The 17,190-nt window shown below is 39.7% G+C and overlaps 1 long non-coding RNA gene across 1 annotated transcript; it reads left to right on the top strand.

Moving 5' to 3' along the window:
• Positions 1–2,970: 2,970 nt before the first annotated feature.
• Positions 2,971–4,112, top strand: LOC103142759 (uncharacterized). The gene is made up of 3 exons (XR_476727.1): positions 2,971–3,135; positions 3,463–3,683; positions 3,792–4,112. It is a non-coding gene; the product is annotated as an uncharacterized LOC103142759 (long non-coding RNA).
• Positions 4,113–17,190: the final 13,078 nt, after the last annotated feature.

The raw sequence follows: 17,190 nt of genomic DNA, 5'->3' as shown, positions 1-17,190 counted from the left end.
GTGTTCGATTTTATTGCTCCTTCAAAAGCAACTGAAAAGAGGAGGAGACAAGAAGACTGGAGAAAACAAAATGAATGTAAACAATTGTGGAGAGTGAGAATAATCAAGAAAAATATCACATCTGAAAACACCTTTGTTTTAATTTACTATCTCTTTGAAATATCTCATAAGCAGCATCGAACGTCTGGAATATTCAGCTCTAGAAAGATAGAATTAAACTACGATAAGTGTAGATGAGTTTAATCCAAAAATTTTTCCCCCGTTGTCTCGGAAATCTGGTTTCCTGAGTACCGACGTTCAAAAGGTCATATTGTCTTCATTTTGGATTTTTATTTCCATGTGTTTGACATAATCTAGAATCCACACTTTCAGCATCCGTAAATAACTCAAAACATCCCAGCGGAGACTTGTGCATGCTTTTTTTTCCCGCTGCACATTTCACATATTGGGGATGGGCCAATATGAGATCCTCAAAGCCGGATACTCTTGAGTCAAAAACATTATTCCACTTCATTCACACAAACACTGAAAACAAAAACGCATAACACGATCAAATTACTTTCGTTTGAAATTCAAAACCTGGAATTTTGTTTAATTACTGATGCATTTTTAAGCAAAACTGTCTCATGAACATCCATCAAATGAAGTTTGGGTAAAATTGCCCTTGGCTCTACACACCTGAATCAAAAGACTGAATTACCTCCAAAGTATGCAGTCAAGTTCTCCAGGTGCTTTAAACACATGAGTGTTCGACTCAGATGTGCTGGTGTGAAGTAACACAAGCACAACAAGCTGATACTAAATTATTCAATTTCTGGGATGCCTAATAATTTTGGATTCAACTTTTGAAATGATTCTCATTGGTTTGTCTACATTTTATAATAATGAATTGTTGTGCCATTGAAGCTAAGTTGAATCTGGGCTGCTGAGCAGGATTAGGACCCTCTGCACAGACCCTCCATTCCAATGAAATGTTGCAGGAGGAATTGAAACATGAAAAATGTGCATGACAGGTTTCTTCCAGCTGGAGAAATCGTATATGAAATACTGTTTTGAATTGTTAGCAAGTCGACGTGAGCAACTAGTGAACAAATATGGAAAAAAAAAAAAAAAAAGGATGACAAGAAAAAAAATTTGGTGCCAAAAGTGGATGTGTGACAGTACATTTCTCAAGCAACAAAGAATGCACTGCATCTATGGCTGCAGATGCAGATTAGATCAGCCATGATGGCTTCCGATATGCTGCTGAGCGAAAGTAGGCCTATATTTAATAATGCTAAACATCTGTCCGCATTCCTTAGTTGTCTGTTGGTGCTTCATTCCAGCAGCAGTGGGAGAAGCAGATGGAGGCAGGCGAAGCAGTCCTGCTACAACATCTGGAACAATGTCAGTTTTCACTGGTTCTGCTACACTGCTGTTCCACTAAAATCCAAAGAATATCCTCAATCCCCTGCTGTTTCTTTCCTCTCCCACTTCTAATTCTGCAATATCCACCTTTACATTTATATTTTTTGAACTTTTATTAAAACATTTTTTTTTTCTCCCTCTACCTTGCTAGGGTGAAAAGAGCTGGCCTGAAGTCCCTGTGCTTTCAGAACCTAATCCAGAAGCTGTGGAGGAAGCTTTGTGGACACAAAGCTTTGGTCTTGTGCCAGGGGTATTTCTGCTGCAGGCTGACTGGGGCCAACATCATCTGTGATTCAGACAGAAACCACTGGTGTGACCCAGCCCAGGGGTGGAATGCTGGAAAAAAAAGCAAATGACTCTTTTGAGGAAAAAAATGTCCAATATTCTGGAAACCTGCAAAAGTAACTAGGCTGCATTTCTAAGAAACTGATTAAATAAAATGGACCAATTCACAAAAGCCTTCTGTGACAAGTACTCACCCCTTTAAAAAAAAATACAAAAAACAGATTACTTCTGTATTTCCTTGTTATTTCATGAACTGACTGTAATTGATTGCAGTTTTTTTAACAGTGTCACTAAGCATGCACAAGTCTGCTTACTTGAACAGAATCTGTCCGACAACATAAAGCAGGCTACAAAATCTTAAAAAGCAACATATCTTACCCTGAGGTAAGAAAATCAATAAAACTGATCAGCGGGAGAAAAAGCAAATGGTATTTATTAGTATGGGAAGGATTGCTAAGCCATTTCAAGGGTTTTGGGACTCCGGGAAACCACTTTGAGTGTCAGTATTCATAAAATGTAGAAAACGCAGAAGCAACAAGGCCTGCCTGGTTTTTAGCACAAAAACGAATCATCTCGAGGATTGCCAAGACTTTTTGGAAAATGTTCTTTGGACTGATAAGACGTCAACCAAAGTTGTTGGAAGGTATGCATGGCATTACTTTCGGAGTGAAACTTGCACAGCATTTCAGAAAATGGACTTTAAACTCACACTACCATAAATTCTGCTGTCTACCAGGAAATCCTGAAAAAAAAGGTTGTTTGGTAATGAATTTGTCAAGCATGCCTGGATAACCCAAGGTCCACCAGACTGGCTGAAAAAAAAATATATAAATCAAGGTACTGTAAAAGTCAGACTTAAATCAGTGCATAGGCATGACCTTTTAACAGGCTATTTATGCTTGAAGCCATTCAATGCCAGGACGTTACAAGCAATTGATAGGTTAAGAGGTCAGTTACTTTCATATCATGCCAAGTTGGTTAAAATAATTTTTCCCCCTCAATAAAGAAAAAAACTTTAAAAAAAAAAATAAAAAAAAACACAGCATTCTGCATTTTCGCTGTGTTTCTTTGTCCGACAACAAAATTTGTTCCATGATCTGAAAGAATCAATTCTGATGAAATGCAAAAAATGCTGGAGGTCTGCGAGCGGCCAAATACTTTTTCCTGGCGCCGTAAAGAGGCGCAGCTGTTTAATGCTGGCGAGCGTAAAACACTCAATTTAGTATAAGTAAATATGGGCAAAGGACGCTTCAAGGTAACTGCAGTGAAGGCGTCGCACTCCACAGTGGAAGTCTGAGGGAAATACAGGAGGAGGAAACAGAGGCAGTCATTTTGAACAGCAGCTGCAGTGCAGTGACACTGTGCTGACAGGTCGGAGATTGGAAGTATGAGCAGCTAATCCTGCCGGGCGAACTGAAACACTGTGCCTTTCGGAGGACCAAGGTAAACTTTGTTGGGGACAGCGAGTTAATTGAAGTGTCACTCCATTCTCCATTTGAATGACATCTAGTTCAAATGAAAATCCCAGTTCGCTCCTCTCACATTTCCCAACTCTGCATAAATCTCTCTTTGGAGGTCAGTGACTCTGAAAACAGCAGCCGGCCACTTAGTTCACACCAATATCTTAGTCACACTCGGGCACAAAGTGGTTGCCGGGCTTTATCTACAGCCAGCGGGATTGACTGACATGCATATTAGCTCCTTTTGTCCCAAGGCTCCGAAAACACATCATATTTCCTATAATTTTCATTTTCTCCGTTCGGATTGCAGCCGCATCGAGGCATCTCGGTTGCATACTAATTGCACGACACTCAACCTCTGAGAGCGAGCGAGCCTGTCTATGCAGAGAACTGTTTTTCACCGTCGCACAATAAAGTGCACAATCTCAGACAGACATCCAGAATTGCAGAGATCCGCCGCCTTCCGTGGAGAACCGGCGAGGATCAAAACATGGACAAAATATGATTGTTTGGGGACAAAAACTCCACATGGTAATGTAAACACAGACTTTCTTCATCTGCAAACCCCATAAAACAGCTTTTCTTTCTCTCTACCTCTGATGATATTCTGAATCCCCCACTGTTTCTGTCTCTCCCCAGTTTTAACTCTGCAACGGCCCCCTTTTGGTTTTGCTTCCTAGTTAAATGACAAAAACAGGGCCCTCACTCTCTCCCATGATGGACATCACAGGATTTTTCTGCTGCAGCTTTCAACATCCTGTCTGCCCAGGAGAAAAGATGATCACAAAAAGTGAAAATAGCAAAGCTACATGTAAAATATTGCACCTCGGGTCTCTGGACAGGTTTAAAACATGTTCTGGCAGAAAGAGCAAAGTTTGACATTGATGAAGCCAAATCAGAGGCCTTGAAAGCACAAAATCAGATGTGTGAGATTTAAAAAATAAACACCTGAAGTAAGAACTGGAGGGGTGCTGAGCATTCCACTGCTTTGTCCTTTTATACCTTTGCATTTTTGGTTGATCTCTACACATATTTTTTTCATTAAAAAAATAAGCTCTCTCTCTCTCAGGAAGCTTCCTATGTGCATCAGTTCTTTGATAAATATATATATATATTTTTTTGCATAATTCCAACAAACTGCATCCATTTGACTACTATAAGAATTATAGGTAGTCACTCATGGTCATTTTAATTTAATTGGACCTTCTTCACATATAAAATGCAACGTGTGCTAGAAACTCTCCAGTTTTATACAACTATTAAATCAGTTATCCATCTAAACTGCAGTCAGAAAAAAGGGTTAAGTTACCTGAATTGAAGATAAAAATTGGGGCCAATGAAACGCCTCTGCTGATCTTAGCTTTTACACTTAGTGCTTGTCAAAGATAAGCATTTATTTTTAAATGGAGCCCCAAAACCTCTGCATATCTTTGGAAAAATACCCAGGTCTTTTAAGGAAAAAATAAAAGTGCAAAAGTGCAATGACACACAGGCTACTGCTTTGACACAGATGTCTGGCAGGTGCAAATTGTCAGAGTTTTTGAAATATGAATATTAATGTACAGTAGGGAAACTGAATTATTATGCTAAAATCCCTCTGTCCTTCTGTTTCAGGCAGATTAATGCAGCCAAATATGAACTAATATGCATAATACCGTCAATTAATTCAGTCCACATTCAGTATAAAATTCTCTAAGAAGACCAGAAACAGTGGAATAAAAAGAGAGTATTTTAATGTTTTTAAACATGTCATAATCATATCTCTCTATATGCTGAGAGAGAGATAAAGAGTGGGTACAGGGTCTGACAATAGATGGAGGCTAAAATCTGCCCATCAATAAGCAGCTTGGGCCTGCGCCATGAGGGCCACATGCTTGCCTGCAGATGCAGCATTTAGAAAAAAAAAAAAGATGCATCTGGATCCTTAATTGTGAGTCTGTAAGTTTGTGTGTGCGTGCGGATATGCGTGTGTGTGTACATGGGCACAGGCTCGCCTCATGCAACTTGGTGCTCCTTCCTACAAGGATTAAAACCTCAGACATAGATTCATCTAATCTCTGGTGGCCCAAATGGAGAGACAAAATCCAATCTCTTCTCTGCAAACTGTGATCCTTCGCACACAGAGGAACAAGTGCTCCCCTCAGAACCTGGCCGCATGAAGATCGTTGCCCCTACGACAGTCAACAAAGGAACAGAGCCAGAATGAGGGGGGAAAAAAAACATACTCCACCATTGATTGAGTAGCTTATGGAGCAACATTTAGCAACAATGAATCACAGGATTGTTGCTAAATGAGGAGAGGAGAAATATTGTTCCAATCTTCTTTAAAATGTTTCTTCAATTCAGTGACCCGTCTTAAACTATCTGCACGGCATTTACGTCAAAGAGGAGATAAAGTGGTGCTTTGTCAAAAGGTCGAAAGGTTTGATTGAGGAATTAGCATGTTTTTAAAGAATCATTTACTTTTACACTTAAGTCAAATTTCGATTTGGTTTGTTTGATTTTGTAACTAAAGAACGTTAAACCTGTTTTTTTGTTGTTGTTTTTTTAAATCCTAATATTCCTATTCAAAGAAATGAGCTTAGAAGATGTGAAATGAATCATTTCCCCTGAGTAACAACATGCTGCCTTCTCTATTTTTTTTCTCACCAGACTGTTTTCATATTTTGTTACATTAAAATGACACGTTTTATTGGGATTTAGTAGATCATCAGGAATAGAGTGTACCTTTGTAGAGGAATTAAAGAGATAAACATGAGCAGGCAACACCCCTTATGTTTTTTGTAAATATTGTGTCCTATCATTTCCTGGCATGGCACTGACACTTTAACACACTCTAAAGCAGTCAGTGTACAGCTTGTGTAACAGTGAAAATTTGCTGTCTCTTCAACTTAACTCAGCACACAACCATAAACGTCCCTCTGCATTGTTTACTTTCATTAATTACACAACACTGCCACAGATTCTGAATTTAATTTAGGTCTTCATTGACTTAGCCATTGCAGCACGTTAATATTTTTTTTAATCTAAACTATCCCATTGCAACTCTGGCTCATGTTTTGTGTTGTTCTGCTGGAAGATGAACCTCTGTTCCAGTCTGACATTTTTTTCCCAACCTGTGACAAGTTTATTTTTTTTCTTCTCTTGTATTTGGCTCTAACATTTTCTCATCAACTCAGATCGGTTGATCGGAGGATATGAAGAAAAGCATCCCCACAGCATGATGCTGCTACCACCATGTTTCACCATGGGTGATGTAGAATAGTACATCTTCTAGCTGTGGGTATCTACAGCTCCTCCAGAGTTACATTAATTAACACTTTTCTTTCTGGCCTTTCAGTTTATATGGATTGCTGTACCTTAGTGCGTTTGCAATTGTGCCATGCACCAGGCACCAGTGCTCTGAGATGCTCAAAGCTGAAAGTTTTATAATCTATATCTTCCCGAACACTTCAATGGAACAGCCATACAGACAAAACAACCCATTGGTCTTTTGAACAGCCTTAAGAAAATAAAGTTTCAAGCAGTTCTTCTATCTCCATTTCAAATCAGCTGACTTGCCTGAAGGAAACAGTTTTAAGTGTGATAATACAACTTTGCAGCAAAACATTTAACACTGCACTTGTTCCTTCCTGTGTGGCTGTGCACACATTCCTGGTGGCACTCTTCTCTCTTTGTGCCGAGGCCGAAGCAGATGCATTCATAAACAAGCAAAAAAAAAACAACAACAAAAAAAACAAACAAATCTGAGCTGCACCTGAAGCCACCTCATCTCAGAGACGCTGCAGAAAGCTCGACAAGCTTCTGATGTTTAATATTCAAGAGTAATATGTGAAATCAGATGAACAGAGGAACCCAGGTGTATGCGGCCTCTGTCTGTGCAGGATTCAATCAAAGCCAGGTCAGCTTTATTCAATCTTCCTTTCCCAGAATTCTCTCTCAAGTTCCTCTAATTTCACTTCAATTCGTAGAGCTCCGTGGGAATGAATGAGCACTTCTCCCACCGCATCAAATAACAAACATTATTTCTGACTGTTTGCATGATTGCAAACTGTATATGAATGTGTATCTTTGTGCATTATACAGTGCCAGACGGTGTTGGATCTTCATTTCCATATTTTCTATCCTCTCTTGACAGACAGGAAATCACATCTGACACAAGTTATCATTGTTTAGCTCATGAATTTAAACCAGGTAAACAGAATTTCTGTAACGCAGCTCAGCCTTGGGCTTTCTGAACCTCCGCTTGTTTCAGTTTCGAGATATCGGTGGCATGTTTAGAGTTCTTGACTGGAAATATTAGACAAAAAGGATCTCATTAGACAGTTTTGGGTCTGTTTCAAGAAGAGAAAAATGAAAAGGCAGTTCTTGGAAAGATATAGAAGATGCTGAGGCAAACAGGTGACTCAATCAAAAATACCAGGAAGAAGCTCTCACTGTGAACTCTAATGTTGAAGAGGGGTGCATATCTTGGCTTGGGGTCAATGAATAATAATGAATAATAATGAACAGATTGCATTCTGTTACAATGTAACAAAACATTGCTTGGCCACAATGTTGCAACAAAACATTATTACGATGTAACAATGTTTTGTAGATTGGATTTCATTAATCAAGAAATACAAAGTAACAAAGTTTAAAAACAGTTCAATGGGTAGTAACAGAGAAAATACAGAATGTTGTTTTTCAGGGAAAATGATTGGCTTCATATCTTCTGAGCTCATTTCTTTGGATAGGAATGTTAGAAAAATATAAACAGGTTTAACATCCTTTAGATGCAATACATGGCATGTTTTCCTCATAGATGTGCCATACAGAAATAGTTGGCCAACTGTAAACAATTATTTAATGGAAGTTTCTTTATGATGGTAGAAAATACAAGCTTAACGTTGGTTTTGTAAATGCATCATTTTTATTTTCAAGAATAACTTCAATAACACTTCTATATAAAATAAACTAATTTAATGATTTAACATTAATCGTCTTTGATTATAAACAACTAAACAATTACTGTAGTCTGATTAACTACTCCCGTGACTGAAGCAGAGGAACTGTGGTAAGTGCCCTTTAATTAAATAGCACTTTCGAGTTGAAATAGAAACATTTTAAGTTGAAAGGTGAGACTATTTCATGTTGGTCGAACACATATATTAATTTTGAAGCCTTTTATAGACATACAACAGCCCATTTTGTCTTAAAAGAGATTCTCTTGGTGATCAAAATTTCATTCAAATATAGAAAAAGTGAGTTCTCCACATTTTGACTGGGATTCAACCTTGGGGGGGAAACATCTGGCAGGTTTGAAATCCTTTAATTCATCATGTCGAAAATGCACCATCAGGAAGAACAACAGGTTCTGCAGCAGATGATGTTCTCTCATCTCATCCTGCACTGACTAGGGTTTTATTTGACAGGAGCATCTGAAAGAGATTAAATCCGCTGTGGCAGCCTCTCCGGCAAACTTACAACAACCTGCCTGCCAAGCGTCTAAACTCAGGGAGAATTACTGTCATTACCCACTGTTCTCTACATCAGTAAAACTGTCAATAATCTAATGTTACCCCACAGACGCTTACCTTACGTGAGTCTTTTACCTGGTGATTTTTTAAATAAGATATAATTATACTGTGTGTAGCAGAAAATTACCCTTTAAAATTGCTTGATGCCTATCTAATACATTGTATATGCTCACAGATCTAAAATGGGTGCAGGGGTGTGTGTGTGCGTGTGTGTATGCGTGTGTGTGTATGCGTGTGTGTGTGTGTGTGTGTGTGTGCAATAAATAAGGAGATCTGCTATGAAAAAGGTCAGAGGATCTCATTCTCATTGGACTCAGTTGCCACATAAATGCGGCTGTGCATCTTAAGAGCACTGCAGTGGTTTGAAGCTTCTCCCTCCTAAAAGAAAAAAAACAAAAACATATTCATATCTGAACACTTTTTGACAGAATCCATTTCCACCAGCAAAATCAAATCCTTTCAAACGTTTTAAATACTTTTCATGTCTTTTGATGCTAGGCTCGTTCCCCCATCTCAACGGAGATTATCAGGGCTGCGCAAATTTCTAAAATATTTCCCTCCAGGTCTTTATAGCCGGGGCAGTGCAGATGTCCTTCAGATATCTACAGAAGTCTTATTGGATTCACTTTAGACATTATGGCCAGGTATGTTGCTTTCCGTCCATCTTTTTTATGGTGGTGTGCTTTGGATTATCATCAAGGTGGAATATTCCTCCTCTGGCACGTCTCTAGAAGCTGTGAGTCATCTTGTCAGCCACTGTTTTGACAGATCCACATACATGGTGTCATCTATAAATGTCATCTCAACACAAGCTGAACACATGCCTCACTGTCAGGCCCGTGCATTTACTGTGGCAGTCCTGGTTTTGCTCATGCTGGGAAAAAAAAATAAAATAAAATGCCCCACACTGAAATAAACAAGTTCTCTTCTTTTTGCAGGAAATGTCTTGGGCTCAAATTTTACACAAGTCCCATTATACATTTACTTCAGATATCTCTTAACAAATCATAAAACAGAGCGCAACATGCAAATTCAGGAAAACTTTTGAGATGTGATACCAAGATCAAGCAAATACTTTCCATATTATTTTAAGATTTCTGCTTATGTCTGAGCTCAGAAAACATTATTCACTCACATGTCAAGTGTGCAAGTTGTTTACTAGCCTGCTTGTCTTTTATAAACTTGCCTCTCTGGTGTCAGATAAACAGTGGTTGCACACATGGCTGCCATGTTTGAAGCTAATTTGAAATAGGAATTATCTTGAAATATATAATGTAATATTGTCTCTGCTTTGGCCCATTTTGTTCCTCAATCTGACTGTCTTCGAAACAGAAGGGGTTTTGGGGCGGGGTAGACTCTGTGCTCAGCAAGTCTCTAACTCCCAGATTGTAATCCCAGTTTTCCCACCTGCATTCATAGTGACATTTTCCTTTAACACAGACACACATGCATTGTGGGGGCTGGGCACAGGGGGTGTGGCATGGCTCTCCTTTGCCTCTGTGCCCATTAGGCAAAGGACTAGTGATATAGAGATGACCTTGGGTGCTTTGGCTCTGTCACAGGGGAGGGCCCAGCAGGGGGCTGTCCTTCTTGGTGTGTTGTTGCTCCCTGCCTGGCAGCCCATTTTTTCTCAGGGACGCGTCAGCCAGCAGGGGGCCGTAGGGACAGCTCTGTGTTCTAGTGGAGATCCTTTCCTCTAGGCCTCCCTCTGGCTGCCTCACCAGATGAGATTGCTCCATGCCCTCTGACTTCTGGTCGCCAAGGCGGGCGGATGCTTGCCAGCCAGAGGCTCGAGGCAGGTTTCGAGGGGTCTTGATGGGTGAGTGCCTGACCACTGAGGTAACCAGGCTCCGGGCTTGGCCTGCAGTGGGGGATGTGGCTGTTTTGGGGATTTCAGTGCCTTGCGTCTGACCCTTTGCCTCGTTGGCCTAAGGACAGCTGTTCCTGTGCTTTGTTGCAGACCTGTTTCCATGTCCAGATTCTGACTGTCCTGTGGGGTATCTGGTGTTTGTCTGCCCGAGGCAACTGCTGCTTTCAGGAGCCAAGGTTACCTGCTCTGCCCTGATCTTTTGTACCTGTGTTTCAAAATTTCTTTCTCTCTTTCTCTAACATCTTTGAGCTAATCAGGTGTCAAACTGGTACAGACCTCTATCCCTCGCAAACTCACGCACCCCCAACATCCATGCACTTGCAGTAATCCATATGGCTAAAGATCATAGAATTACAAGTTCCTATTTTATTCATGTGGTCTGTCTACTTTAATGACAGATTCGGTCTTGATTTCATGAAGTCAATCAAGCAAAAAGGAAGGTCTCATCTAATACATATTGGAATCCAGGTTCAAATACAGCAACAAGAGATATGAAAAACATTAAAACCTGTCAAACAAAACAAGAGAAACAATCATATTTTTCCAATGTTTTTCCTCTGTGGAACTGAATAGTTCTATAGAACAACTGTACCAATCAAAGACTGAAAAACTGAAAAGGTTTTATAATCATTTTACATTGTGTGCTACTTATTTTATGAATGATTTTCAATTAATTTGATTGTCTACAAAACACATACAGTCAATTTAATGTATCATTGGCTCAGTTTTTAATTGTTGAACAAGTTGTCTTCCAAGTGGACTGCAAAACAAGAGAATAATATTACAGGAAGGTTAGTAGCATTGTGAACAGCTGGAATTGCATGTGTGTGTGCGTGTGTGTGTAGGTGTGTGTGTGCGTGCGTGTGTGTGTGTAGCTGAAAGGACGTTCAGGCTACATGTTTTCATTTTTAACTGCATTAAAATTCTCCTTTTGTCCAACGTGATTGTTTTCAAGCTTTTTAAGACCCTTATTTAACTGAAGATAAATGATGTGTGCATCAAAAGATGCTGTGCTTATATCAAAATTAAGCTGCTGAATTTCACTTGCCAATGTTTTGACTGTGCCAGCAAAATATGTCAATGCACTGTGTCAACAGCTCATTATAATTCATGGAAAAATGGCTGCGCTTATTATTCATATTTTTGGTGGATCAAGTTCTTTCTTCTGGTTATGTGAAAACTTAATTCAAAGCCAATATATCTGGGAAATATCTAATAAAAGAATTAAAAAAAACTGTTGTTGTTTAAATAAAGATTTTCATCATCTAAAGAGAGATGTAACTGGTGACAAACAATCATTAATATTTGTTCGACAGAGCTGAAAGGAACAGCAAGCATTTTAAACCGTTGCTTAAGAGACCAATTGTACCTGCTCCAGACATAGCTTGTATTTCATTGTAGGAAAAGAGAGAACAGATCAAATTTAACTTTGATTTCGCATTAAGCTTCTTTCAAAACATGCTTGCAGCAGAGATATCACAAGAATCCACGTTTAAATGCTTCAAAAAGGAATGTTTTCACAAAAACAAACATCCACACGCAGACAGCCGCGCTTTGACTCGCACATGCAGGCCCGTGAATGCACACAAACACGCAGAGAACTGTCACCCCATCTGAAAAGCCTTCACAAGTTATCATTTCGCTCGGCCCAAAGGACATCCTCTTTGAACGAGGCCTCGTTCTCAGACACACTATTTTATTTGTCCTTATAATTCTGGCTTAGTGCAGCTGACAAATGTGATGTCCTTTTGCTCGCCCCGGCTGAGGGGTGGGGAGAAAGTGCTGACATGGACACTTGTCCCATGAATTTCAGCCCAAGCAAAGGGAATCTGCTGACGCCGCCGACAGTGGCAGGAGGAAATCTCAACAAAGAACTGAAATTAAATGCCGACAACTTCTTCTGCGCTCCCCGGACTTACACCACGGCTTTAATATTTCATACCTGCTTCCATATCTTCCAGATCTATTTATTGTCTGACCTTACGAGAGCGCAGGTTCAAAGATTCAAAGAAATAGACAAGATAACAATGTTCTCTCAAGGATCCTGGCCACGGATTTTTTCCCGCCCGCTGCTTAAGATTTCAAATAAACCCTAAATCATTCACAAAGAATAGAGAGTAAATTGGATTATTTAGCATTCCAGTCATGCTTTTAATTTCATGAGGAAATTCACATTCTGAATTGCTCTGTCACCACGATTTAATGCATGGCACACAAATGGTGTAGAAATACTCTCCTTGTTTGCTATTTGCGATTCAAAAATATCCTAATCGCCCTAAACTGTTTGAGTTAAATATTGACCAAAAGAAAAGAGAGAATCTGTTTTAATTTACGAAATTAGGCACATCAGCATTCAAAGAATACCAAGCTTTATAAGTAGTCCATACATACCCTTCTCATATCATTGGCTTTGTTTTTATTGTAGCCACAATTTATCTTCTTTATGATTAAGAATTTCAGACTGTGAAGTATACTGCACAATGATGTATTACTTTGTATTAATTTATCATATAAAACCCTGCTAAAAACCAGAAAGGTTTATATTTATAACATGAGCTGTAACAACACAGGAAAAAATAATGAGTTAAAGGAAAGAACCCGGTAATTTGAAGGAAGACACAACAGAAATGCAGGTCATGACAATGCCTTGAGTATTGGATTGGATTTTTGGGACTTGATCCACAGAGATAATTTTGCAGACTTTGTAGAGTTGACACACTGTAGCTGTGGCCTTTTTTACATCATCATTAAAACAATAAAATGAAAAGAGAACCTGTATGGATTTTGGGAAATAGTCAAATTCTTGTAATCTTACGATAGATGCTGAAACACACACACACACATACACACACATACACACACACACACATACAGGATTATATTTGACCACAACCCAATGTTTTGTTGTGGTTTCCTCCCTCAGGAAGTGGCATACTTTCATTTATTTCTCATGATTGCATGACATCCTTAGTGCAAAGATGTGACCTTGGAGAGCCATGCTGTTGTACTTGTTGCAGATGTGCTTTTTATGTGCCGTGTTTTCACACATGTGAGGGAACAGTGTTGAGAAAACTATCATGTGGAAAATGTGCATCGCCGTACTCTTACAATCCTTTCGTTTGTGTTTGGTGACAGATCACAAAGTGAAGAAAAGAAAAACCCAGAAGTTTACAGAGGATCTCATCTCACTGTAAAGCCTTCTGAAGATTGTTGGGATTCTGGTGCAGAGAAACAAATCAGTCTGTACTGATTTCTCCCCAGAGTACAGATAAATCTTTTGGCTAAAACTTTTACTGCTTTGGATAGATTAGCTATATTTTTGACCAATCGGTATTGGTGTGTGAAAACACCCAGCTTTCTAAGATATTTAACATTGGTCATGTTTGGTATCTAAATTCTGCATTCTTAACGATGTAGCTGTCTCTTTAAATTTACTGTTGCACGAAATAGATTGAATTTACGCAGAGGAAAAAAAACTGTCATGAATATTTAGATATGTCTTGAATCAACCATAAATCCCTGCAGTTTGATTATCTCATTTTCACTTAGTTTAGCAATCATTAGGAAGATTTTCTAAGGGAATTGAGATGGCGATCATGCTAACATTAGCATATTAGCTCGCAGAGAACTGCTGTGCTGGTGGAAACCTAACTCTGCACTTCAGACAAAACACACCACCCGCATAGAGAGAGACATGGTGGCGGCCTCGTGTTATGAGGATCTTTTTTTGTCAACAGTGACAAGAAAGCTGGTGACAAGATGGGTGGTAAATATGGGGCAAATCTAGAAAAAAAAACTGGGAATTTCTAGCAAGACTTGAACATCTCTTCCCACGTGTACCACTCAATTTGATTTGGTTTAAGATATGTTGCACAGAAAAAAGGGCAAAAATACCCTAAAACATTCTAAATGAACAAAAGAATATTAATTAAACAACTAATATATGGAATTATACAGTAGATATGAATCTGAGAATCTATAAATCAGTGAGCATCCGAGGACAAGCTTGAGCGATCAAAGCCGATTTGCATAAAATTGCTTCAGAGCAGCAAAGTGAACAATGCAAAGATGAAAATGTGAAATGTTTCCCAGACTATTTTGTGACTGTTGGCAATAGATGTTGCTGCCTTGTTTGCCTCTTCGCTGCTATCCCAACTCTGCTTGCATTAGCTGAGATGCTTTTAAGGGGAGCTGACAGCAAAATGGATTAAATGGGGTTTGCTGACAGAATACATATCAAATCTTAGGGCATGCAATTGTGGGCTGCAGCATTTGCAAGGCTTATGACTTCTGCTGAGGCTGTGGATCCATCGCTCCTCTGCTGGCTCTCCTTTCCTCACCCCCGTTCAGATGAGGAAGAAGGAGGGAGGAGAGGGGAAAAAGGAAAGAGCTCTTGATCACCTGCTTTGTCTGAAGTGAGTCACCTTGCAAATATATGAATAGCAAATGCGGGAAAAGTAATCTGGTGGTGCACAGGTACATCCTCCCATTTGCATATCTGCCAGCCCCCGTGTTTAGCTGCCGCATTTTGGGACTTGGCATCTGAAATATGCAAAGGTATGCATATATTTCAACCCCTTTTTTACTCTACACCATTATTCTTCTGCAGGTCACCCACTTTTGTCTCCTCAACCCTGTACATTTTTCCCCTTCACCTTTCAGCTCTTCCCCTCCCTACCCCATCCTTTCCCTACCACCCCATGATTTTCTTCTCACTGGGTCTCCCTCAGACATCAGGGTTCAGTTTCTCCCCTCCTGTCGGGGTTCACGATGGGGTAGCAGGTGGAACAAGGAGCAAGTGACAGATCTTCCCTTTCCTTTCTCCCCGCATCTCTCACCCACCGTTCTGCTGGAGGCTTTCTTCAGACATACTTCCTCCTTCCTTCCAACAGCTTTCCGTCTCATCTGACCACATTGATATTCAAATCTGATCCAGGCTGAGTTCTACCTTCACTGAAGGTCTTTCCAGACAACCAAGAGAGAAGAAAGTTGCACCACCTTTCAAGCCCGACTAAGTGACAACCTCAGACCTCTGGCCAATAAAATGCATGCAGTAAAAATGCACAAGCCTGCATGCCGTCTTTCCAGAAATGTTCGTACTTCTTGGAACTTAAATTTACAACATCGTAGCTGAAATGCGTCACATTCAACGGTTGCATTCAACTGTGGGATGAATATTTTAAGGGAGACATACAAATTAGCTTCATCCATCCATAGTTCAAAGCTTTATAAGTGGAACCATGTACTTCTTGCCACACTTGCTAAATTTGTGTAGAGCATGATTACTGGTTGTCTTGCCAACCAATAAGAGTGAGCTTTGGATCTCTGCTCTTCCTCCGGTCACCATGGGCTGTTCCTCTGATTAATGCTTAACAGTCATTTTGCTAGGGGTATTTAGACAGGGAATAATTTATGCACAGGTGACCTCTACTTATCAATTAGATGATTTCTGAAAGCATTAATTTGCATCATAAATTCTCTCTTCTTCTTCCTTTCACGTTAAATTATGCCTTACTTTGTTTTGACTGACAACATAAAATCCCTGTCAATAGTTTATGGTAACAAAACATGGCAAAACTGTAGGCATATGGACATGATTGTGCAACAAATATAAATGTTGGTCAAAGTGGTGCCGCACTGCAAATACATGTGCAGATTAGGTTCGCTTTATCTTTCTGCTGAAGAGACGATCCTGGAGAAGTGAGGAAGCACTGTTTACCTGTCTGCTGTTGCTCTTATTGACATGGTCCCACATGACATGTGAAGGGAGCCAGAGTCTAGCATCTGGCCATGAGCTATCATTATCTTTGCCTTCTCCTCTCTGATGAATCTTGCCCAGCTCCTTGCTGAGGAGCACGGCTTTATTTAATGGGCTCTTTCAGCCGTGGTTTGCCAGGCGGAAGCCTCTTACAAACCCATTTAAAGAAGGTTCTATGGATTTCATGGCTCCCCGGGCACTCTCTCCTCGTTTCAATAAGGTGAAGTCCAAGGCTTTATCCATCTGTCAATGGGCCAGGGGAACGGTGGATGCAGCAGTTTTTTAATCCCTGAGATGCCACTGTCCACTCTGTGCTCGGCTGTTCTCTGATAGGACAGCCTCGTTGTGCGGCGCTCACCTGGGGACTTTTGAGTTCCTGTGGCAGAGCAGATTTATTGTTGCATTGATGAGGATAAAGTCTGGGCATCTTAGACTGCCTGCAGACAGAAACTCAGATAATAGGATGGGGGCGGGAGCGACTGAGAAAGAAGATCCAGGTGCTTCTGAAGTAATTACACATCTACTATGTGGGATGTACAAATATGTCTACCTCAAATTTGTTCATCATTTTCTTGTTAATTTTACACAAGAAAAATTCACATTTTTTTGTGAATTTGGTTGTAAAGTTACAATCACATTTGTAGGAAAACATAACGAGTCCATAGCTAAATTAAAAAGAATCACACACCAAACTTTTATAAAACTCTCTTATTAGTTGCTGCATTGTGTTAAATTTGTAATGCTGATTACATCAACGTATTAGCAGTATATTTTGATGGATTCAAAAGGATATAAAGTAACTTAAGATCTAAGAAAAATACCGTAAAGTCAACTTCATGAGATACAATTGAAACCGAAAATTGTATTTGTAAAAAAAAAAAAAAAAAAAAA

The sequence above is a fragment of the Poecilia formosa genome, unplaced genomic scaffold, assembly GCF_000485575.1.
Source record: "Poecilia formosa unplaced genomic scaffold, Poecilia_formosa-5.1.2 Scaffold100, whole genome shotgun sequence".
NCBI lineage: Eukaryota > Metazoa > Chordata > Actinopteri > Cyprinodontiformes > Poeciliidae > Poecilia > Poecilia formosa.
The sequence above is the reverse complement of the archived record's forward strand: the minus strand, read 5'-3'. Positions and strand labels throughout refer to the sequence as shown.